Source organism: Xenia sp. Carnegie-2017, unplaced genomic scaffold, assembly GCF_021976095.1.
Source record: "Xenia sp. Carnegie-2017 unplaced genomic scaffold, XeniaSp_v1 HiC_scaffold_24, whole genome shotgun sequence".
NCBI lineage: Eukaryota > Metazoa > Cnidaria > Anthozoa > Malacalcyonacea > Xeniidae > Xenia > Xenia sp. Carnegie-2017.
The window spans coordinates 1,141,908-1,169,191 of record NW_025813487.1 but is presented as its reverse complement, the minus strand read 5'-3'; the positions used below and the strand labels follow the sequence as shown (position 1 = coordinate 1,169,191).

The window sequence follows — 27,284 nt, the reverse complement described above, 5'->3', positions numbered from 1 at the left end:
TTCAACACCACTACCAATCCCCTCTCTAAAAGTTGCCACGTTCATGTCATTGCTAGAGAAAACCTAAAAACAGCAAAAGCATCTCAAGAGAGTGTGCTGCAAGTCTGCAGTTGTAAGTCTGCAGTTGTAAGTCTGCAGTTGTAAGTCTATATTAAGAGAAATTATAAGAAGCCTTTTTTGAGCGTTAATTGCTTGCGCTTCAACGGTGTCTACAGTTAAATGCGAACTGAAGTTTAGCCTAATATATGAAAGGAGCTCATTCTTAGCCTAGAAGTGGGAAGATTTAACTAAAATATATATAAATATAACTAATTATTGACTCATGAGAGCTGACATTTACATACCTTTTCCATTCTCGTATACAATAAGGCTCTAGCTACGGCCTTGTTTGTTGCATTGAACCCTTAATCGACCACATCTTTTTTTTAATCACAACTCATTTGGTTTAGTGATTGTTGCAGATATGCTAAACGGGAGTTCGGGGACCATACAGGGTTATTAAAGAGCTGTTTCTCAGCCATAGAATGCTGTGCTGAAGTATGAAAAAGTCACGTGACGTTGAACCGTTTAAAAAATGGCGGTAGATAAAGAGGTATCAAGAAGTATAAAGAAGCAAGAAGCAATCAGCAAAGCTCCCCACGATTTTTTTTGTGAGCAGAAATTTAATCGTCCGTTCAGGTAAAATTTATCAATTATTTTAACTCTTCAACGATAAGTAATGTCAAATTTTCATTTTATGTGTAGGTTATAATATTGTTTGGCTGTGTAGTTCAGATTAGATTTTAGTGGCTACTTTAAAAATGTTAGGTACCTTGCCATGTATCAGAGTTTTTTGTGGTTTAATTATTCTTTGCCAATGGGTAGTATTGCTAAATGTAATGGTCCTAATTATCATTTACGCAATATGATAATAACATATTCCAGAAGAATGCATTCATTTTTCCATATGATATATGTATGATAATATAATAAAAACTTTATTGTATTATGTAAAATTTATTATAGGATGATACACAAGTCATTCCATACTTACTTCAACTTGTGTTTCTCCCTATACCATATTTCATACTTTATTGGCACTCCTTAAGCATCAACCAGTTTATCTATATGATGTTGTTTACACTAGCTACAACTCTCACTACAAAAACTTCTTTCAATATTATCATTTAGTATACATATGTACATTTTGAATTATTATGATTGGTAATAACAGCTTGTGGATGATTTTCTTTGGCAACCCCTGATTAGTGATAAGCCGAAAGAAAATAAATTTAATAGCTTCTCATGCATATTTACTACTGTATTTTATACTATGTATATGAAGTTTTATATCAGAGTTTCCATGACTGAATTCTTTGTGTTAAGTTTCACATTGCTTCTGCAGAATCATATATTTTTCTTGTTACCTATTTCTTGAATACCTCTTTTTGGAGTTTTCTAATTTTTCATTTCTAATCTTTTAATGTGATAACTTTTATGTTAGAACCATGCCTTAAATTGTCTATCTTTCTTCTTATTTAGAAACTTGATTTCATTGTTTAGACAAACACAAAATATTTGCAAAGTACATGTAAAAAATCAGGCATTCATTGGGAAACATAGTAAACATTTTTATTGATAATCCATTAGCCACCCTTTCTCTAGATTGACTATTATGTTTTTTAAATTCTGTTATACTTATACTATTATTATGAGATATTTTTGTCAATGAGCACCATTTAAAGCAGTTTACCATTGCTTTTACTTTATAGCTTACTACATTAATCTTTGTAGGCAAATTTGCTATCCTTATAGGCATTGCTAGGATGGCTATGTGGCCACTACCCCATGCGAATCAGTCCCTGCTAATTATTGAATTTGCTAAACTATTAATTATTATCCGTTTTCTATCTGATTCATCATCTGTTGATAATGTAAATGTTTTATTAGTTTATGATTTATATTCACCAATATATGTCATCGGCACTAGGATATTACTGTGTTTTTAGTCCAATGATGGATTAAGGTGATGTTTGAAGGGGGGAGTGCACCTTCAAGCCTAGGCAAGAATGAGTGTAAGATGGGTGCAAATTTCCAAAGAATTATTGAATGCAACAAGCAGTTCATCTAAAGCAATTGACATTGAAGTTCAAAGTAGCACATGTACGTCAAAATTTTACAGTTATGTTCTGCATTTTTGATATTCGTCTTACATATGTCTCCCAAATTTGTTTGATACGTTTGCTTCATATAACAAAAACGTCTGACTACCACAGTCCATTTTTCTGTTTCATGCTTTAAATTATTTTTGACCAATCAAGAGTGAAAATGCAATGAGGTAGTCAAAATTAGAACAGATCTTGTTCAACAAGAGTAAGACCAAAAATAGTTGCCTTAACGGATTGTGATGCGTCGTCAAATCCTGTGGGAACGGGGGAGACATGTCCCCTCACACTTAAAAATCATCGATTTCAATTTAGGAAAAGTTTTAATTTTCTGACCCCGCCCCCACCCCACCAATTTTCGAAACAGCACTAAATAGAATATTACTGTGGAAGATGGATTCTTGCGGGCTACCTTAGACTTACAAGGTTATTTGGTCACCAGAAAAAAATAGCAAATTTAAAAAATATTTTTATAATCTTTTTATAGAATATGCACGAGCAAACTCTACAGTCAGCAAAATGCACGAAGAATAAACATAGAAGTACGCATAAGTAGACAGGCACGAAGAATAAACATAGAAGTACGCATAAGTAGACAGGCACGAAGAATAAACATAGAAGTACATAAGTAGACATGCACGAAGAATAAACATAGAAGTACGCAGTAGACATGCACGAAGAATAAACATAGAAGTACGCATAAGTAGACATGCACGAAGAATAAACATAGAAGTACGCATAAGTAGACATGCACGAAGAATAAACATAGAAGTACGCATAAGTAGACAGGCACGAAGAATAAACATAGAAGTACGCATAAGTAGACATGCACGAAGAATAAACATAGAAGTACGCATAAGTAGACAGGCACGAAGAATAAACATAGAAGTACGCATAAGTAGACAGGCACGAAGAATAAACATAGAAGTGCATAAGTAGAAAGGCACGAAGAATAAACATAGAAGTACGCATAAGTAGAAGGCATGAAGAATAAACATAGAAGTACATAAGTAGACAGGCTGAAGAATAAACATAGAAGTACATATAAGGACAGGCACGAAGAATAAACATAGAAGTACATAAGTAGACAGGCACGAAGAATAAACATAGTAGCTAAGTAGACATGCACGAAGAATAAACATAGAAGTACATAAAGTAGACAGGCACGAAGAATAAACATAGAAGTACATAAGTAGACAGGCACGAAGAATAAACATAGAAGTACATAAGTAGACAGGCACGAAGAATAAACATAGAAGTACATAAGTAGACATGCACGAAGAATAAACATAGAAGTACATAAGTAGACATGCACGAAGAATAAACATAGAAGTACGCATAAGTAGACATGCACGAAGAATAAACATAGAAGTACACATAAGTAGACATGCACGAAGAATAAACATAGAAGTACATAAGTAGACATGCACGAAGAATAAACATAGAAGTACGCATAAGTAGACATGCACGAAGAATAAACATAGAAGTACGCATAAGTAGACAGGCACGAAGAATAAACATAGAAGTACACATAAGTAGACAGGCACGAAGAATAAACATAGAAGTACGCATAAGTAGACATGCACGAAGAATAAACATAGAAGTACGCATAAGTAGACAGGCACGAAGAATAAACATAGAAGTATAAGTAGACATGCACGAAGAATAAACATAGAAGTACATAAATAGACATGCACGAAGAATAAACATAGAAGTACATAAGTAGACATGCACGAAGAATAAACATAGAAGTACACATAAGTAGACAGGCACGAAGAATAAACATAGAAGTACATAAGTAGACATGCACGAAGAATAAACATAGAAGTACATAAGTAGACAGGCACGAAGAATAAACATAGAAGTACATAAGTAGACAGGCACGAAGAATAAACATAGAAGTACACATAAGTAGACAGGCACGAAGAATAAACATAGAAGTACATAAGTAGACAGGCACGAAGAATAAACATAGAAGTACATAAGTAGACATGCACGAAGAATAAACATAGAAGTACATAAGTAAACAGGCACGAAGAATAAACATAGAAGTGCATAAGTAGACAGGCACGAAGAATAAACAAGAACGCATAAGTAGAAGGCACGAAGAATAAACATAGAAGTATAAGTAGACATGCACGAAGAATAAACATAGAAGTGCATAAGTAGACAGGCTGAAGAATAAACATAGAAGTACGCATAAGTAGACAGGCACGAAGAATAAACATAGAAGTACATAAGTAGACAGGCACGAAGAATAAACATAGAAGTACATAAGTAGACATGCACGAAGAATAAACATAGAAGTACGCATAAGTAAACAGGCACGAAGAATAAACATAGTAGTGCATAAATAGACAGGCACGAAGAATAAACATAGAAGTACATAAGTAGAAAGGCACGAAGAATAAACATAGAAGTACATAAGTAGACATGCACGAAGAATAAACATAGAAGTACGCATAAGTAGACAGGAACGAAGAATAAACATAGAAGTACATAAGTAGACAGGCACGAAGAATAAACATAGAAGTGCATAAGTAGACATGCACGAAGAATAAACATAAGTACGCATAAGTAGACATGCACGAAGAATAAACATAGAAGTACACATAAGTAGACATGCACGAAGAATAAACATAGAAGTACATAAGTAGACAGGCACGAAGAATAAACAAAGAAGTACGCATAAGTAGAAAGCACGAAGAATAAACATAGAAGTATAACTAGACAGGCACGAAGAATAAACATAGAAGTACATAAGTAGACAGGCACGAAGAATAAACATAGAAGTACATAACTAGACATGCACGAAGAATAAACATAGAAGTACATAAGTAGACAGGCACGAAGAATAAACATAGAAGTACATATAACTAGACATGCACGAAGAATAAACATAGAAGTACACATAAGTAGACAGGCACGAAGAATAAACATAGAAGTACACATAAGTAGACATGCACGAAGAATAAACATAGAAGTACACATAAGTAGACATGCACGAAGAATAAACATAGAAGTTACATAAGTAGACATGCACGAAGAATAAACATAGAAGTACATAAGTAGACAGGCACGAAGAATAAACATAGAAGTACACATAAGTAGACAGGCACGAAGAATAAACATAGAAGTACGCATAAGTAGACATGCACGAAGAATAAACATAGAAGTACACATAAGTAGACAGGCACGAAGAATAAACATAGATGTACGCATAAGTAGAAAGGCACGAAGAATAAACATAGAAGTACGCATAAGTAGACATGCACGAAGAATAAACATAGAAGTACGCATAAGTAGACAGGCAAGCGTTCAAAGTAGACAATGAAAAAATTTTCAGTATACTACCACAAAGTATGTGATACGAATGGACCATGGTTATTATTCCTCTCAAACCTTCTCTGTACTATGCTGTCTTTGAATAAAGGGTGGTCGTTAACCATCACGTAACGCATGCTAAGCTTACATTTATATATAAGATTATGTTTGATATTGTTAGGAAACTTATTTGCTAGAAAATCTTCCTTGTTAAATAATTATATTTAGCTCTGTCTGCATGCTTTCAAGAATTTTTTCGTAAGTTAAAAATTGTTGATAAGAATCACAAAGTGAGTCGTATCCGCTTATTGAATCCAAAAGACTGCTATTCAAAGCATGAATCAGGAAGAAAGGACTGCCTTTAACTATATTTTAGTGTTTTTGTTAGCATTTCTCCACATTCTCATTGCTAACTTAGTTATATGCTCATAATAGCGATTCTCGTGTTGAAATATAGACAAGGTGACAAAAATGGATTTTTAATCATAGTTCTTGAAATAATTAGAATTTAGTTATGAATGCTTATGTTTGAGTACAACCAAATATTAGAAACTACAAAATTATCCTACGCCATTATGGCATTGTGATTATACAAAAGCTAAAGTTTTAAAAAATTGTTTAGGATATTCACTCCTTCGCAGATATGAAGGATGTTTCATCATAAATTGGGTTAGCCTGATGCATGACTACCACCTGTCGACTCTGTCCTCTTGTCTCTAAAAGTTCAAAAGATAACATAAAAATTTAATTTAATTTATAATCAATAAGCTCCAAATAATTCTCAATGTTTGCAATAGTTCCATCTGAATATATTAATATCAGAATTCATAAGCGCAATGTATTTTTTTCGATGAGTGGTTGGGTCTGAAAGTTTTTATTCCGGATTTCAGATTCCGGTATCGGAAGCCCGTATAGTTTTCAAGGATGTGTAAATTGTTTTAAAGTTTCTGTTTACTTCAACTGTTTGCAGTGACAATGAGATATAGTTTGTGTGCACGTGACCTCAAGGGTTCATAGTACGTCATTTCGGGGAAGTGAAGAACCAACATTGCTTCCAGTAATGCAAAACAGTCCATAATCATAGAATGAGGAAACACAGAAAGCTCACTCCATTGAATTTTCTTTTGTGCATATCTTATTACGCATTTGTTTACCATAATGGCGGGCCAGTCAATTGGCCTGTTTTGATTCAATTTGAAAGTCTAACTAAAAATAATCAACGTAAATAATTTTAGAATGAAAGGTCCTACCTAAACCGTGTCATACCTTCTTCTGAAACATCGTCTGTACAGAATAACTATTACCGATATTATGAGGATTAAGCCAAAGCATTCACCCACTGATGGTAAGACGATGTTGAAAATCAAGTTGTTCTTGTCTGTAGTCCTCGTTTTCGTCGATACGAAGAATTTGGAAGAAAACACGATTTTCACTTGGGTTGTGTTCCTAAAACTTGCCCCTCCAGAAATATTAAACAAATGAACAAAAATGTAGACGTCTTTTTCATTTTCTGGTATGGAGTAAAATTGAAGTCGCATAGATGAATTCCACTGGCCTTCCCTCATAAGCACTTCTCCTAATTCAGGAGATACTTTGAATGAACTTTGTTGAAACTCGACTTTCCACGATATATTTATATCTCCGGTCGAACCTTTGAGTCTCATCAGTGGTAAAAACATTTGTTTACTATGAAGTTTAGGATCGTACATCACACTGTCGTTTTTGTCAATGTATCCATAAGGCATCGTGGGCGACATATCTGATTTATAATTTCATGTCAGCAGTAGTAGATGCGTAGTTGCTCCCACCGACAATCTTGCATTTGTTCTTTGCAAAAAAAATTTTACGTCAAAAACCCTTGAGATGATTGTAGGGTATAAAAATGCTTAGAAGTTTTAAAATTTAAAACAAGCAATGTTAAAAACGTTGACTTTGTTGTGAAATGCAGCTGCATCAGGTTTACATAAAGTACACATTTATATATTCACCCATTTACAAATTTATAAATTCAGAACATATGATTATTAAGATACTTGATGGTTTACCCAAGCTAAGGAGCCAGAGCTTTCCCAATTAGCAAGTTGCAGTAAATATAATTCAATCTGCCGTATTAAAGGACATTGGCAACGAAAATTTTTTTTCATACGTTTATCATAATCATAGATAGCTATGGAATACTTAATTTCGTGTTTTCGTGTCTCTTTTGAATTTTGCTGTTGAGAAAATTTGACATCTCAATGAAGATGGTTTGAAAGAATTTAGACTATGTTTTGATTAAATAAACCTCTTAAAACTTTTTTGCGTTCACCACTAAAACCTGTGATCAAGTGATTTAAAAAGGAGAAAGCAATCATCGACATATCCTCTGTAGAGAATAGGTTTGAATTTGTGGGGGCAGTTTTTCATTCAGTTTTGTTCATGGAAATACATGAATATGTTGGCAAAAAGAGGGCCAAGGGGACTTTCCATAGCAACACCATCAATTTCGTGGTATAAGCTGTCGTTAACATAAAGTGGCAATTTCTTACAGATAGCGTGTATTGTAAGTTTGTTCACCAATTGATTTCGTTTTCTTGCGTTGTTTGAGTAATGATTTCAACTGGGTTTCACGTTGTAGGGTGACTTTCACAGAGTCTTCGTTTATGAGTTCAAATTTGGAGGAATCGGAGAGGATTTCTGACATTTTGTTATAGTAGTCGGTTTTATCAAAAATGACACGCTATACTAACTCATTAATGTCAAGTATTCTTTCTCATAGTAACTCCTCCAACCACCCTGCTTCTCCAGATGATTTTAAAATCATCTCATCCTGCTCCAACATATTCGAACACCCAAGGCAGCTCCATCCCTCTTAAGCTTTTCTAGTCTCAACACCTCACCCTAACTATACATCACCATCACACTTACACATTCACAGTAATCTGATACCTCAAACTATGTAAATAGCTCGATATTATATCTTTTCATTTTTGAATTTTAATGACTTTTCTTACACTGAAACAATCATTACTAACTGAGAATCACCTAATTGAAAACGAGGCATCTTAGGCCCCGTCTACACGTATCCGGATTCATTCGTATCCGCAAATATTTTGTTGCAGTTACACTTATCGTCCAACCGTATTCAGCGAAAACGCCAGTGCCTTTTTTAAGGAATTTTTACTTGAAAGCGCGATTCTCTTACAAAAAAAATTCCATTGTATTGTATAATTTATAGTAGTTGACAACCGCAGTACTTGATAGAGTAATGGAGGATCTGACGTAAGTGCATAAAAAATCTGGGACTTATCGCACCCCTGAGTTGGCCTTCTGTTCATTTCCTATTTTGTGCTTTAACGTAAGTCAGGTCCATTTAACTTTGTAGAGATGAAATGTAAGTACTTTGTATTTACTGGCGAAGTAAGAAATTTATGGAAGAAATGGTTATAATCTTTGTAATGTGAATGGTTTTACTATTCGCAACTAAAAAGTTAAATTTATAGTGGTAAATATGTTGTGAAAGGACGGTCCATGATATCTGTACTGTAAGGGTTAAATAGGGAGGTTACACCATAAATTAATAATATAAAGTTATTAAAAGAACATTGTATAGCGTCATTTGTATGTGAACATTTACATTGAGGTAGGAAAAATGACTATACTCTATAAAGATGAAAAGTGGAGAATGAAAAACATGATCCAGGTTTTATAGAATTTCAATGAGTTGATATGTGTTAAATTTTGTTTGAAATAATATGAGGTTATTATGAAGGATCACGGTGGTCTATTTTTACAATTTGAATACAAACAAAAGAAATCATCTTTAAACTAGAGTTTTGTGACCAAATCTTTCAATCTGTAGTTGTCAATATAAAGAGACCACGTCTTGACCTCATTCAACGCGTTTAAATTAAAAATATCGTTAAAATGTTACGATTTCTTCTGCGTTTTAATGTCGTTATGCAAAAGTAACGATGCATGACGTTGTAGGGTAGGTTAGGATTCATTAGACCTTAATGAATTTAAAAACTGGACTTTAATTTTGACCAAATCTTCATTGAATCTTGCAGTCATATCTTGATAAGTTAAGGTTCTGAGAATGGTTTAAGGGCGTTCTGATTGACGTCACCAACATCTTCAAGCTCAAAATTATAATATTAGCGTTATTTAATAGGCTAATTATATTTAATTAATAAATAATTGGCGTAATATCGCTTAATAATGGTCAATTGTTACTAGCATTTTATGTATATTAATGTAGGGAGAGCACAGTTCTTTTGTTTGGCAACAATACGTTTTGTTTTTAAAAATTAGATTTCATAGATATCCGATAATTTGTTCAAGTACAAACAATGTATTTTAACCCTATAGAGGCCGTTGTTGCTCACAGGCAACAATCACCAAACGAGATGTGTAAGAACTTTTGAAAAGGCACGGCTCCCAGAGGGTTAAACAATCATGTGGAACAAATACATATAATGACATGCTTAACACTATTTATAAAGATATTATTCACTTTAAGCCACATATAAACCACGAGGCGTCATGGAAGGTAAATGTTGTTCATATGAGATGGAACAAGACTTTACACATAGACGACAAGTATAAAGATTTGAGATTGTGCCAAGCACAATAAAGTTGTTGCCTTCAACTCTCCTCGAAGACAAGTTACCGAAACAAGTCTCATTTGATTGCAGATGTATTTAAACGTGTTGATAAAAAATCAAGACCGCCAATATCTAAATGCTACTGAACAAGGACATACTGCACATATTTAAACATTTGAAAGCCACGATGTACAGATATATACTATCAGTATTACGTCTTAAATGTTGATAGCAGCAGCAAAAAGAAACTTCAAAATCCTGTATGAAAATAGATCCTACGGCTGGAAACTACAAATGTAAGTGTCTAAACTGACGATAATTGATAGTTTGTTTTTGGATTTATCTCTATTGTTCTTGTGAAACTCTCAATGGTTTTTATTGATGCTACTTATTTCTGGTTTGTTTCTTCAATATCACATTAGTTATAACTGAATATATGCAATGAATATAAATAGACTAAATTTGCCATCTGTCTCCAATGCACTTTGTGGTTGAGTGCATAGAAGTGCAGCTTTCATAGATTAAGGTGTAGACTTGCAATGAACGAAAGCCGTAATTGTTTTTATGCTCGTTTTTCTACGACTCTCTACTATATTTTTAGTAGTAGAACCTCGGGGATAACAGAAGCCCTTAAATTTTTTCCTAACCTTAACTTAGCAACATATGACTGCAAGATTCAATGAATATTTGGACAAAAATAAACTCTAGTATATAAATTCATTATCGTCTCATGAATCTTAACCTACAACATCATGCATCTTTGCTTTGCGTAATGACATTAAAATGCAAAAAATTGTAGATTCTAATAAATTTCTTTGTTCAAATAGATAGATGTGGTTACATATTGTCTCTGTGAAAGGTGAAAAGCTCAAAGCAGCCAATCACAATAAAAAATTTTAGTCATGACGTAATTTAAACAAATGTTAACAACGGAAACTTAGTAACTTTAACGTTGTAGAAAGAAAGGTGAATTCTGTCTTTTTACTGACGAAGTACTGAAGTATGAGTTGCATGGAATAATCAACTAGTCTTAATGATAGTACTCATAATATGAAAGCTTTCAATGTAAAATGCTTTGATAACGATGTAAAGCCTTTGATCCTTTGAAACTTGTTACATCTTTCAACTTAACCGGCTAAAGATATTTGTGCAATGTTGTGAATGTTCTACCATTTGGATAGTCAAAAGAAAACATATAACAATTTGCTCATTCGCAATACATCTGATTAAGAATTTAAAAACGCAAACTAACGTCATATGTAGAGTTCTTCGTCATGAAATGTCGTAGATATGTTTCATATTTTTTTATATTGTAGATCCCACATGGATAGAGTTGTGAAAGTCCCTTTACCACCTGTGACTTTCACTTCAATTACTCTTACTAGTTTGTCATTACTCATGTGCCATGGTGATTCAAGGCGAAAAATGTTCATTTGCAGTTTGGACTCTTTGTGGATGTCAGTTGTTTGTTCATATAATGATGATGGGCCCCATTTTTATATGAGCCCACCAAAAGGTGGTCAGCTGACATTCATAGGAAATCAAATCTGCACTAAGCATTATTTGAGTGATGATATAACTGGGGTATTGAAGTGATCTTTTTTCCTTCACTTGAAGTTACCATAAGAGTGCATTGTAAACAGTAATCTATCGAAATGGTGATTCATAATGCCAGTAGCCCCTTTATTGGTTACGTCGATTACTTTGTGTATGGAATGGTATAAACATATTGAATGGATATTCCATAACGGCATTTGTACATGTGAGCATTAAAATTGAAATGATTGGACCATAATCTACGAAGATGGAAAACAAGCGAGTGGAAAAACATGATCTATGTCTTGTGGTTTGTAAGTTGAGTAGATAAGGATTAAAATTAACTTATAGCTATGAGTAACTGCATGAGATATTCAAAAATGATCCCGATGGTCTATTTTTATAATTTGAATTATAATCATGAAAAACACCCATATTAGTTAAAAAAAGTCGATAAAAGACGTCAATTGCTGTGAGAAAATAGCTGGCTTTCACTCTCTACTTTTATAAATTTATTAAACGTTTATAAACAAAATTGCAATGCTGCAAGTAGGGTTCATTAAATTTTTAAGATAAATATGTTACGATATACACGTTACAAGATACACGTTACCATATACACGTAAAAACTGCGCTGTTAAAAAGTGGAAGAGACCTACTAAGATGCCTGGATCAGACGGACCAGGACAATGCTTGAAAATCAGGTATTAAAGTTTTGTTCTTTTTTAAAATATATAATTTCTGTTTTTATTCATTCATTATGCTGACATTTATAATGTGTTTTTTATAGAGTAGCTATGTCTGTAGGCGTAATAACTAGACATTGAATGAACGTTCAAGTTGGACAGAAGCACGAAGAAACAAGCATCCTTATTGAAAGATTCCCACTTGCGACTTTCGTTATGCATACTATTAATCAGCATAACGCATTTTTAAATTCAACCGTTAAAAATTTCCGTAAAACTAAATTTTCACGATTGTTAAATTTTCGGACAAAACACACGAGTGAAAGCCAGCTATTAATGAAGGTCTTAATAAAGCAACATAGAAATTTTGATAGAATGAAATCTAGTAGACATCAAAAATAATTTGTATGCAAGTCACGAGACGTCACTTTGGTCATTTCATTTTTTATTGTTTGTTGGTCTGTGAATGATCAGGTCGAACGTATTGAATGAATTTTTCATATGATTTCATTTCTTTTCTTCAAACACAAACAAATAGTGTAGTCAGCCCACTTTTTTGTCGCCGCTTTTTTTGTCGCTTTGCAAATTAAGATACGAACGACGAAGCTACGGTCTGACTACGCTGCATGCTAAAGTAGATCATCGGGATCATTGAAAACAACAAAAATATGAAACATTTTAAAACAACAAAAATTTTACTAAATTTTTCGAAATTTTGATCTTTTTATTTATTGGAGGGTTTTTTACCAGATCCACCGGTTTTCCCTCCCATTTCGTTTTGTGTTGGAAAAAAAACAGTGTCCACATTTGGGGCCAAGGAAGTCATTTGTAATAACATTATTTATTGTAGCTATCATGAATATTCACGTTTATTTTGTATTTCTCGGCCTTTGGGTATATTTCCCAAAACACTGCGTTTAATAAATATAATGGCATATATTTTGAAAGAAATATGTACGCAAGTTTTGTGCTCAGTCAGATCTTCTGAGACAAATTTTTTTAATCTTCCGCATCAACCGACTTAGCGAGAAAATAAAAATAATTTTAAACAGTATGGAAGTGTGATTTGCGTACATGATGAAAACTCCATGATTCTTTCATCTCACTAAGGAGTCCTTTTTACTTAAAATATTGCTTTAAACATGAGCAGAGACAAATTTTTACATTACTCACGGTAATACGCTTAGCCTAATAATATTAGCACACACCATTCGACAATTTTCTTTCCTACCATGAAGTGAGATGTTTTATGTCTATACCAAATACATTCGCAATGATATAGAGAGAAATGATAACACCAAATACACAGAGATTATTCTTGATAATAGATAGTTTGAGATTGAGATTTTTAAACTACAATGTGCTTCTCAGCGTCACTGCACATCTGAGGTTAGCATTATCTTAATGACTATTTTCATTACATCCTTTACTGTTGTATCGACAGTGTTTTTTCTCATAGCTAAGTAATTATAATTGCGTGCGGTTGATGTTTGAAATGTTTTCGTAAGTTACAATGGTTTATTCAATAATAAAGGTTCTTTATAATATGAACTGACTTGTGCAAGAATATGCATGTATGGATTTTTGCTCAATGAAGTAAAAAAATCCGTTTACAGCTTTCAAAATCGTGTCATAATCATTGACATTTAAATCTTGTCTTAGATCAGTGATCATCTATTCCTGCGTTAAAACTTGTGAAACTTTATAATATTTAGCAGTAGTCCTTCGGAATTTGACTAATCTCAATGTTATTATGTACTTTGCGTGAGATTCTTATTTATGTATTTTTATTTCTATAACAATTGTTTTTAGTCAGTGATGTATACTTAGTTATATAACTAGAATGTTCTACACAGATGTCATAAATGTTTTATAATACTGTTTGTTAAAGGAAATCCTGGCTCACTCTTCATCTTCGTTCGTTATTTAAATGTGTTTATGAAACAAAACTTACATGGATAAAAGATTGTTGTAACAATAAGGTATGAATTAAGATCGCTATTTTTTAGTGATATTGATATTTATGTGGTCGCGTACTTTATATTAAATCTCTCGTCTTTGTAATGTATGCGACATGTAAAGAACTAAAGCAAGCATAATTTTGTCTACACGGTCGTCATATATGAAGTCTTATTGCTAAAACAAAGATAATTTGTTGAAAGTAAAGTGAGATTCTGAAACTATATTACTAACTTTACATAACAAATTTGCTACTAAAGCATCTCGATAATGTATGAACAAACATGCATGAGAAATCATATTTAAGTTGATATACCAACTTTCTAACTATTGAAAATAAGCTGGATGGTAAAGGAACAGTAAAACCTGTTCAAACGTATGGGGAAAAGCAGAATAACAGCAGAATAAACTGTAACTGACACTAGTGGCAGTCCCCAAGAATCGAAACAATATTTTTGTTAATGTAAACTTACGAACGCGTAATTTATTAGTACTTCTAACTCTTTATGGAAAATATTCGAGTCATTGCGATCTGGATATAAACGTGAACAATCGGTAATGATACTTTACTTATATCTAATTCTAAGTACATTTTCTGTATGTATCTAGTTGACATCTACTATCAATAATACCAAATGTTGCGTGTGGGTGCCAGAACTTTTATACCGTAGGAGTTATACAAACTATACTTGTCTATAGAAAAATGAGAATACGTGAAAATTTATGTAGAGGGGAACATGTCCAATTCGAAAATTAAACTCGACTTACCTGAAGTCGAGGTTTGATTGAAATTCTATGAGTTACTGTTCAGGAACTAGGAAGTCATGTGAGATAGAGCGCGCGATATCAAGATAAGTTTTTCAAAAATTTGTGAATGTCCACATACATATTGGGGAGGCAAGTAGCATTTAACATCATTTGAAAAGAAGCAAGTTAGTAGTTGGGTGGGTGACTTCCTAGTTCCTGAACAGTAACTCATAGAATTTCAATCAAACTTCGACTTCAGGTAACTCTCGTTTAATTTTCTAATTCTATTTCGTCACTATTCTACGTAACTAAGAAGTCATATGAGATTTTAAAGCAATGTGGACATGAGCAATAACTAATCACAAAACAATATAATTGAAATTTCACATTTCATGTCTCACAAATTGCAGAGAGTATATCATTGCCAAAGTTCTTCGCCTCAATTGGTTTATTAAGTTTGTAAAGTTTGTTCATTACGCCATGTAACTGCATTCATAATAGTGTTCATAGAAATTTTCAATGCGTTTGCCGCAGAAGTTGATGCAGTTCTAGTACTGTGTGCACTGTAAACCTCAGTATTTATACCAGCATCTTTTAACACGTATTTTAACCATGGGGAAATGGTCGCTAAAGTGACCGAATGATAAGGTTTTTGATAGCTCAATAGGAGTTGTCTTGCACCATTTCATATGGGTGCAGTGGAATTTAGAAATAGGGACAAGTAATTAAATACACATAACTCAGGCTCTGGTGGATAAGACCGAAATTCTAAAGGAGCAGCATGCTTAACAGGTTTAGATGTTTTGAGCAGTTGGTGCACATGAAAAACTATTCGATCTTTCTTGTCCATATGAGAAATATCCAATGCATGAAGTGTTCGGCATCGCTGACCAGATAATAAAGCTAAAAGAATTACTGTTTTTAGTGTTAATGATTTCAAACTGAAATCGTTCGAAGGGTGGAGATTTCGCAGATGTTTGAATACCACTGAAACGTTTCAGACCATGGTATATCTAGGAAGAGCTGGTCTAGCAACAAATACACCTTTAAAAACCTAGCAACGAGTGGATGTGTATCAAACGAGATGCTACTTGGTAGCATTAGGATAGTAGATAAGGCGCTCCTTGCAGTATTAATACCGCTGTAGGATAAACTTCTTGGTATAATTTTGTAAGAAAATTAATGCTCTCTTCTACAGAGGACGCGACAGGAACGATATTGTTTGCGTTGCAATATTGTTGCCAACGGTTAAGGTATGTAGAATAGTAATTCTTGGTACCGGTCCGCCAAGACTGTTGGATGATTTGAGAAGCCTCTGGTGAAATGCCTCTATCAGCGAGGAGTTCCCCGATAAAGGGCAAAGTAGTAGCTCCAGTTTTGTATGGAGAGGGGGGATTTGATCCGAATGCGCTGGAAGAGTTAAGATCAGTCTTTCTCTAGGTAAAACAACAGGATGTGCTATAAGCATCTGCATTAAAGCTGGCCAGTAACTTTGTGTTGGCCAGTTAGGGACTAAGACTAGTCCTGTGCTTTTATCTTGTACTATTTTTTGTAACACTTGCGAAATTATGCTAAAAGGTGGGAACGCATGAAATGTATAAATGGCCCACGATATCGTAAAGGCGTTGACAGATATAGCATACGAGACAAGTTAGTATGAAACATAGGGTTTCACTTGATTATTCAACCTTGACGCAAACAAATCATTGTTCGGAGTTACGTCTAGTTTTTGAATGGCGCACGTAAACAGAGTCAAGTTCAACTGCCATTCTGTTTCTGCGTGATATTTGAGATTCTCCATCCGCAATGACATTTTGTAATCCTGGAATGTGCGCTGCTGTCAACCAAATATCATACGAAATGCAGCAGGTCCAAACATTGCATGTCAACTTGTGAATAGACCTTGAGTGGCATGTGCCCATTTGATTAATTCAAGTTACAGCGGTAGTATTATCAATTAATACCTTAACATGCTGACCTTTTGTTCTGAAGAAAACGACTCAAGGGCAAACAATACCGCAAGAATTTCCAAATAATTTATATGATTTGAAGCCTCCAAGAGCGTACAGCTACCCCCTGCACATACACCATTTAGGGAGCAGCCCCACCCTGTCGACGACGCATCTATTGTTAGGCATATGCTAGGTTCATTGTGTTATGTTTATTAATTTATGTTAATTTAATAGGATTTACGTTATTAGTTATGTTAATGGTTATAAAGCTTAAATATATAAAAGGAGTTAACTTGTACTATCTAGGCAGTGGTAAAATACACATAACTGAAATATGCAACACTACACATTGTGAGTAACTTGCCTGTATGTCGTGCATATTGATGACTGCCACCATCGTAAATCATGTATGGCCTCTAAAGACAAGGTCATTGTCTTGTCAAAATTACCCCGGTTTAACTTAAGGGCATCGCTTTTATCCATTTCCAGCCAGCGATAATGCAACTGACCGTACATTACGCCCAAGAGACTCGAAGTGAGAGTGCTCAAAACCGGAGAAACATCTCTTATTTTTGGGTGAGAAACTTGTAGCAACTCATGACACATGCGTTTTATCTTCTCAGCTCGATCTGTCGTCACAGATATTTGCATAAGAACGGAGTTAAGTCGGAAACCCAAAAAAGTAATTACTTGTGAGGGAACTAAAACTGACTTATCCGGATGTACGTAAAACTCCACTTTACTAAATAAGCAGATGGTATCTCGAATATTCCAAACGCAGGAAGCATATGTGTCAGCCAAGTATCATCAATAATCCAACCAAAATATGTCCTTTTTGACGTAACTTTGAAAAAACAGGTCTAGGGAGTTTTGTAAATTTTCGTGGGCAGATGGCTAGGCCGTTAGGAAAACAGACCAATTTATATAGTTTCCCTCTCCACCAAAATTTAAGAAATTTTTGATATGCTGGGTGAATAGGTACAGAATAGTAAGCATCTTTGAGATCGATGGATGCCAAGAAAAAATTTGGTTTCATAGGCCTAATAGCTGACCAAACACACTCTATTTTAAAGTAGTGATATCTGATAGGCCTTTTCAAGGATTTCAGATTAAGAATCATGCGAAAAGAACTGTCTTTTTGGGGCAAGTGAAAATTGGAGATACAAATTCCCGATTCAGGGTGAGAAATCTGCAAAACGCTTTTTTTGCGTAATTTGTTTATTTCTAAATCAATATTGTTCATTTCAACCTCGGGTAGCTGTATTTGCTTGGGTAAAGCTCTTTGAATCGGAATTGTGTCAAATTCAATTTTTTTCCTGACACTGTCTCTAAGATTTTCTTATCAGAAGTGAGTGTTTCCCATGCACTTGAAAAATATGATATGCTGCCAGCCTGATAGGTCTCCAAGCTTTTATTTAAATACGCTATTAGCGTGGGTACAAAAGAAGAATACTGGTTCACCTGTACAGTCTTAAAATTTTTTAAAAATTCAGTCCTTCCTACTTGCAATCATTCATTGTGTCCGATCGTTTCTTCTCGAATTGTTTCATCTTCGGCCGATAGGGGTGTTGCCCTGATGACAGGATAAAAAAGGGCGCCATTGTCGTTTCCCTTGTTTAGAATGTTGCTGCCAAGTGGTATTAGAAGAACTTGTTGTCGCGTTGCCAATCTTGTTGGAAGTGCGAATGTGATTAATTTGGGTTTGCAATTCATCTCCAAACAAATATTCCGTAATGAGAACATGCGATGCGCATAAAGTACTAAATTCTCGATGGAGATTGGGACGTATAGCGTCACATCGTCGTTGAGACAATTCAAAACTTACATGTACCAGGATCGCTATGATATCAGCGTTCATACGAAAAAGATTATCAATATTCAGTTCGCTGCCCTTATTTCGAGCAACCAACAGATCATTCGTGGTTTGTGCTGCTACACGACCAACATTCGTATCTGATGGAATGGCACACAATTGTAAATTACGCCCTCTAGCTGTGCGGTCTAATTTTCCCCAAATTTAGGGGCTTACCTTAGGTACAATAATGGGATCGCAGTTCTTAGGCCTAAAATATTTAGCCCGTTTTTTCTTCAATTGCTCGTCACTAAGCTTATCCAGCCAACGCTGGTTGATAATTGAGGCGAGCTTCTCGTTTTCGATTGGTGAAGTTTTCTCGGTTTCGTCTAGAGTCTGCAAAATGTCTTCCAGAAACGGGTCCACTGCTAGTTGTTCTGCTTCAGATTTGCGCTTGGTCGAAGGTTCTTCGTTTTGTGCCGACAAGATTTCACAATCTGCATCATGCCCTGATTAAGGAATTAAAGCACTTGCTTTTCTCTTACGAGTAGATTCTACTGTAGAAGATACTAGAAGATTCACTCATTGCAGTCATTGCTTCACTCATCCTACAAAGGGTGGTTGCCACCTTCAAATTCTTTGATGTGACTTGCACTTCTTCGCTTTCTTCCATCATTTCACCTTGATCATCGTGTTCAGCAAAACCCAGGAGTGCTGCTTCATCTCCGACATCATCTCTTGTCGTATACTCTTCACTTGTAGAAGCCATAATTCAAGAAATTTGTAATATAGTGTGGAAAGGAACTTTTTGTAACTGATCGCTGTGAAATCTACGCTCGAACTGATCTTGATATCGCGCGCTCTATCTCACATGACTTCCTAGTGACGTAGAACAGTGACGAAATGGAATTATAGATTTATAGTGCCATTGTCGCACAACCTAAGCTTTCTGTTGTGCGGGATGCTAAATCACGATTCTTTTGACGACAAACGTTGGTTTATTACCACGAGTATTAATATCCAAAAATGCGTATCCAATTCGTCTTTTCAAGACTTTATCTCAATGCGTCACCATGCATTCATCAAATGCGTCGATAAAATGCGACCATCAAAAATGCGTATTGAAACAACCAGAAACAGCGTTTGCAGCCTCTATATATACTAAACATTCAACAAGATAAAATTACAAAGTTTCCTCTTTGCCACGATTGGAAAGAAGGTCTTCCTTAGCAACTCAATGCTTTAAACTTCTCATGACAAATGCATGTGCGTAATTTAACGTAAATAGTTCACATTTTACCATGCTTTTACTTCTTTAGTAATGTTCGTGCTTACAGAAAGAGAAAGATACTTCACTTGTTTTGATTACTTATGAAAATTTCTTGCCGTATATTATTTTATACTGATAAGTTTTACATCGTCCATATTATTATTGATAAATTTATAAAATTTACGACAAGCCAGGTCACGTTGCCAGAAAAACTGTCTGTTGCTCATTTCTTTTGCTGTTTTTCAGTTTTTCCAATTTTTATGAGCACAAAACGGTTAAAGCCACAAAGAATTCAACATAATTTATGTATTTTTTTAATGATCCTTTTATTCGTTTGAAAATGACTGACTCAAGTAGTACCAGCTATTGTCTGACTATAACTGCTGATCTTTGTTTGGAAACTCATACTTTGACAAAAAATGGCCATTTGGATCGATGTTTAGATAAATTTTGGCCTATTTTCTATTCTAATAATTTTTCAGAATCATATTGGTAATTTATTATAAAAGTCTATTTAAGAAACATAAATCTGGTGAGAACCATATATGGACAATGAACATGATTATTGTCTACATTTCAGCTGTATCCAATTACAAGGAAGTGAATCAGAATGATCTCGTGATGAGCCCATCCTTTACATTTGAATACACACGTCTACACTACAATACAACGAAAGACAAAAATGAAGAAATATTTCATTATAAAACTGTGAATTTACGTTGTGCAACGAAGAAATAAGTGTTGAAACGTAGAAATAGTCGTTTTGGGTCATATTTGGTAAGTAAAATTCTATAAAACATTGATTTTAAAACATTGTTTAGCTACTCTCAGCTTTTACTATCACTATCACAGCTTTTACTAACGTTTTATATTTGAACTTTGATATAAGTTTTTCAGTTGGCGGTTGATTTATTTAATTTTAAAGTTTTGTAACCTATTTTTTTCCATTATTTTTCTTCGTTTTTAGTTTGAAATTCAAACAAAGGCTTCTCGATTAAAACCAAACATTGTTCATTAAAGTAATTCAGAGTATTTACAGCATTATATTCTAAATAAACTTCTTGTTTGAAAATGGCTTCACCACCTCAAAAACTGAAGATTGAAGCAAACGGATCTCGTTTAAGTAAACTCTTGATAAATAAAGGAACACAAGCTTTGAAAACAACATTGCAGTTTATTATAAATTTTCGTTCGTCAAACCTAAGCGATGAACTTAATAAAGCCTCAAATAAAACTACATTGGAATCATTAAGAAAAAGAAGCGTCATCAACAAAGAGCAATGGGACCTTCTTTACCCATCAACTGGTTTGCCAAACCTTCAAAACTTTGATATTTCATTATTGACTGTCTTATTGCGTAACATATGTTGTCTAACAGCGCCACATGGTGGATGGGATAATATTCCTTTCTCTTCAGATACTTCAATCTCAGCAAATATTGCAAGAATAAAGTTTTATCGAAACAAAGTGTACAGTCACATAACCACGACTAGTGTAGATGACAGTGAGTTTGAGCATTTGTGGCAGGAAATTTCAAAAGCATTGGTTGGTCTGGGTATTCAACAAACTGAAATAGATGAATTGAAGGAAGCTCGTCTCAGTCCTGATGAAGCAAATTATATTGAAATGTTAAAAAACTGGTGTACTGTTGCTAAGAAAACAAAAGAAGATGTGGAAAATATAAAAAATGACGTGGAGGAAATTAAAGAAATCGTGTCAACAAAAGCTGATGTTGTTGGAGTAAGAGAAACGATACAGGACAAAACATATTCAGATGTCGAAAAGCTTGGAAAGTGTAAATTCAACGGTCTTATAAAAGATCTTAACATGAAATATCTTGAAGGCACTAGACAATGGTTATTTGAAAAACTCAACACTTGGTTTAAAGATAGAAGTGAAGATGCTACTAATGTCATGATTTTAATAGCCGGTCCTGGTGTGGGTAAAAGTGTGTTTGCTGCTGAGGTGTGTCGACGTTATTCTAAAAAGAAGAAACTTGCAGCTTGTCATTTCTGCAGATATAATCGATCAGATTATAGAAATCCTCGAAAATTAATAGAATCATTGGCTAGTAGCATGTGTGATACAATATCAAATTTTAAAAGTAAACTGAATGAAGAATTACAGAGAAACAATTCCAAAGAATCGATCACCGATGAATTCCTTGTTTTATTAAATAATCCATTGCATTCATTGGAAGATCATGAACCAATGCTTTTGGTTATTGATGCCTTAGATGAAAGCCAAGTTGATGGCAAAAGTGAATTGTTGGAATTGATTGCAGAAGAGTTTGACCGACTACCTAAATGGATTAAAATCTTCATCACCAGTCGTCCAGAACTTCCTGTTCAAAAGGAGTTTAAAGACATGAATCCTGTGGAAATTACAACAAAACCTCGTGATGAAAACAACGAAAAAGACCTGCACAAGTATTTGAGACATCAGTTGAATGATCAGGTGCAGGAAAATCGCTACCTTCTTCACTCATTAGTTAAAAAGTGTGAGGGATCATTTCTTTACGCTTATCACGCACAACTGAGCTTCAAGAAAGAAGAAATTGAGCTTACATACGAGAAAATTGATCAATTGGTCCCTAGTGGGTTAAGCCGTGTTTACACAAAGCAATTTAAAAGAGTAACAGAATTGTTAACGAAGAAAAGTACCAAAAAATCTGTTATCTCAGAAACTACTTTCGTGCAATTTCTTGAATTGTTGGCTGCCTCTCGGGAGTTTTTGCCATTAACTTTCCTGTTCAGCTTTTTAGGTTTTTCTGATGACATCAAGTTTGAAGTCCGCAGTAAAATCATTGAACCGTTATCTCAAATTTTGCCAATTTACGATGATTATTTGACCGTGTATCACAAATCTCTAATTGATTGGTTGAAATCAGATGGTTACGAACAGCATGAGTTTACAGTTGATCCAAAAAATGGTCATAAGTTTTTATGGCCTGCTTGTGAGAAAGTGTTTAAACAAATTAAGTCGATGAACCTTTTTAAAGATCAGATGAACACTGCTATGATTAAATATGCTTTGAAGAATGGAGTCCACCATATGATAGAATGTGGCGAAAATGTTCACTTTAGTTGGGCAGTTGATGTCAAAGTGGTTTGTGCAAGGTTAATGGGTGTAGAAGACATTGGCATGTATACCATTGACTCTGAATTGCGTGAAATTATTGAGGAGCGGCGTACTTTCTTGAAAAAAGATGTACTTGAGGAGCTACTATTTCATTTATTGATGAAGTCAATGAGAATGAGATATAAGTTTGGTCATAGCTTAATTTATTTACAAATTATTGCAAACGGAATTGATAGGAAAAACGAAAGAAGATTATTGGCAAGGGATTTATTGAAACAAGGAAAGTTTGTTTGGTTTGAGGATTTAGACTCAACATATTTAACAAACCATCATCATTTGACTGTCTCCTTGCGTGCTAACGTTACATCTCTTTGTGTGTCGTCCAATGACGAACTTCTTGCTGTAGGATATGAAAATGGTCAAATATCAATTTTTGAACTTCCTGAATTCAAACAACGATTCACTCTTGGCACTGCACTCGATGATTCAAGGTTAAATAAGTTAAATGTAAGCAAAATTATGTCCCGGTATAACATCTATCACAATTCAACAACATCAAACGAATCGTGTTTTGTACGTGGAAACATCTGTCGTTGCTCCTTTTCACCTACCGGAAATAGACTGGTAACTAGTGATGGATCTACTGAAGTAAAGTTGTGGGACGTTAACAATGGACGTTTGTTATTATGTTTACAGTCAGATGATGTCGTTGATCGTTGCTCTTTCTCAGATTCAGGTTTGTTTATTACAGCAAGAAATGATGAAGGTTTTCAGTTTAAGTTCACTGCATGGAATTCATTAACTTTGCAAAGAATTGATCGACGCTGCGTTGTTGATTACCAAAAACTACAATGCACCGATAAATATGCAGAGTTCTTTTTTACAGTCTTTGGATATCGTTCGTATGTTTTTCAATTCCCAAAGGCAATCGATATTTTGGCAAGAAAAAATAGGTATTCACTATCTTCAAATTCAAAGACAACCCACCATTATCGTAATTGTTTTTATTATCATACAAGCCAGCTTGTAAAGCTTTCTGAAATCACTCAGTTGACAAAATACAACAATCAAGGAGAAATCGAGTTTTGTTTACCAAATGTTAGTTGTCAATGTCTTCGTAGGAATCTTAACAAAGTGCATCCAATCTCGTTTAAGGAATTTTATGTTGTGCCGTATTTTTCCAAGCTTAAAATTTTCAAAACTGATCATCTTTGGAGACCTTCATTTATCTTTGAGAAATCTGAAATTGAATGTTGTTGTTTTTCGCCGGATGGATCTTTTTTGGCTGCTTTCGCTGTTGGTGATCACGTCAACATTCGTATTTGGAGCATTGAACGTTGCACTATTATTCAAACTGTACCAATGCAACTGAAGAATGCATGGGGATGTTGGTGGTCAGATGGTTTACTGTGTATATGGGATGGTTCTGATCATCTTTGAAGATATCAACTTCGTCTGAAAATTTTGTAGATTCATCTCAAGCAAAGCAAGTTAACTTTGGATTTGAACCTAAGAAAATCTTAACATTTGGTGATGTCTTAGTTTGTCAAGACCATAAAGGTTTTGTTCAAGTTGTTAGAATTACCAAGGGTGAGATAAAATACAACAAAAGACTTCCTGTCGACAGTTTTGAATTGAAAGCAGCAGCTGTATCACCTGATAATTCTGTTATTTTAACTGTAAACAAAACAGAATACACATTATGGAAATGGGAAAATAACAACAATGAACTTTACTTAAAACCTTGGCATACTGCAGAAATACCCATAACAGCTGTCATTAAAACATTTGTTTGGAAACAGATAACTGTAAATGATCTAGAGTTCACTTGCTGTATAAGTGATAGTAAACAAGCAGTCATAACATTTTGCAAAGGCATCAGATGTATGGGCATTTATGTAATTAATGTTCACGAGAATGGTGATGTGAATGCCATTTTCCATGATGTCGGTAAATTATATTTGGAATCCAACCTAGTCGTACACAAATCTTATTGCATTGTAGTGTCTTTTGAGTCATTGCGTGCTGTAGATTTAAAGAGTGGTGAAACGTGCGCTAAATTTCGCGAAGGAGATTATTTTATGCCTAATATAACTATTCATTCCAACACAGGAACTTTAGCTTTGGTTGACAATATAGATTGCCGAATTCAATTTTTAAAACTTAATGTTCCTGAATAAATACATCAACTCAAACCTTAATAGTAAATTCAAAAAGCTGTTGAGAAAATTGCACATAGATGTTGATGGTCGTAAGGATGATTGCTTGTTTCCACCTACTATAGTTTTCTACTGAAGAAGTTTACTTATTCAACCAGGCAATCTTTAAGAAACTATTTATATTTACCAAAAATAAATTTGGACCAATTTTGGAAACGATTTTTTAAATTTATCGGTACTATTTCTTGCAATGTCTTACCTCCTGCTATTAAAAAATGTAAAACATCTATGTTTTGCAATAATCTGAAACGATGTATAATTGCTTTTTATAACACAAATGACTTGTATTTAAAAAGAGCGCTTCTTTACTAATTGATCATGAATATTTGTTTATTCCTTTCTAAGATTCTACTTGTAATCTTCATAAATGAATTGTCATTTAAACAGGGCATTCTCTAGATTAAACTACTACTGTAAGATGCTCTGTCAAACTTATTATTATGTATTGTATCTCTGAACAAATTTCATGTTGATGATTTACTTTTTAATAAAAATGTATGGTTAGATAATTTGGTTATTTTTATTTAACAAATAGATAACATTTAACAGTTGTCTATACAGTTATAGATACACTGGTATGACGTCATTGTGATAAAAACTGAGTGGCCACGAGCCGCCGGGCAAATCAATGTTTGAAAACCGGATTTTTTCCTTTTCTTTTTGCTCAAATGCATCCAATGCTTCAACTAGGCATTCTTAATTTGTTTATTTGCCCATTCAGGGATATATTCAGGTAAATATTCAAATAATTCTCCGTTCGTTTGTGATTTAAAAACAAAGAATTTTCTGTGAGTTCAATTCCGTGCGTCTGTCCTGTTATAGAACATTGCTCTGGAGTTTTATGGTCATTAGTTGAAAAATGTGAGAGACCATTTTTGTTCCTCTATTATGTACAAATGAACTTAAAGAAACAAAATTTTATATAATGTTAAAAATTCCCGTATAAAAAACATCATCATGACGTCATGTCAATAACTGTGATGAAAATCAATAAAACTTTTACGTTTTTGACATAAGTTCATTTGAATTAAGAAATTAAATTTTTTTGGATAATATTTTCTTGATTAAAATATTGAAGAATATTAATTCTCACTTTCTGTCTTCAATGGTTAAAATAAAATTTATCATCCTGATGTTGGGGTTTATACAACGTTAAATGTACAGTTTCAACTTGTGACAATTGTAAACATAACAATAAACATTTTACTTATTATAAATATTTAAGCTCAGCAAAGTGCTTTTAAAAGAGCCATTCAATACAAAAATGACGTATAAAAAGGAATATTTATTTAGTAGCGTAACGTTTCCTCTTAATTCTCAAGACATCATCAGACAATATTGAATTACAAGTATATAGGTATTTATATATATAATAAGTATTTACATAGTATTATATTACATGTTGAGATGAAAAAGGTGAAAGTAAAAGTGGGATAAGATGGTATGAAGTGGGATAAGTGGAAATCACGAAAGAAACAAAAACACACACAATCACAAAATATACAGACATGGAGTTTCCTTGTGAATTCCATTTATCCCTGGGCTTTATTATTTATAATAAGAATTTGCTTTCCGCCTGGTATATCCCAGGTCACTATTCTGAAGAAACATTTTACTAATGATTTTAAAGATCCTTGTGCTTTAAACACTCCACAGATTTTTCTAGTTCTAAGTTTGGGGCATCTTATAAAAAACAGGTACGCATAGCGTACATTTTGTTGTCTTTAGATGACTAAGGTAAACATTGGAGTTCTTCAAAATAAACATGTTTTAACATTTCGTGATGTCATCTTCAGTATTGGTGACAATATTATGTAAATGATACAACATATATGATAGTAATGTGATACAGTGATAGTTTATTTAAATATAAGTAGATTATATACAGTAAAATATTGACATGAATTAATGATAAATGTGTTTACAAGTTCTTCTCTAATTTAAAATTTTAAAATCTTAAGTTTTTAATTTTTTCTAACTTTACAAAT

The 27,284-nt window shown here is 33.9% G+C and overlaps 2 long non-coding RNA genes across 2 annotated transcripts; both read left to right on the top strand.

Annotated features, from left to right (window-relative positions):
• The first annotated feature begins 1,559 nt into the window (after positions 1 to 1,559).
• Positions 1,560 to 10,669, top strand: LOC124450975. Its single transcript, XR_006950290.1, has 3 exons — positions 1,560 to 1,570; positions 2,019 to 2,024; positions 10,605 to 10,669. It is a non-coding gene; the product is annotated as an uncharacterized LOC124450975 (long non-coding RNA).
• Positions 10,670 to 14,160: 3,491 nt separating this feature from the next.
• On the top strand, positions 14,161 to 21,646 carry LOC124450977. Its single transcript, XR_006950292.1, has 3 exons — positions 14,161 to 14,258; positions 20,577 to 20,773; positions 20,964 to 21,646. It is a non-coding gene; the product is annotated as an uncharacterized LOC124450977 (long non-coding RNA).
• Positions 21,647 to 27,284: the final 5,638 nt, after the last annotated feature.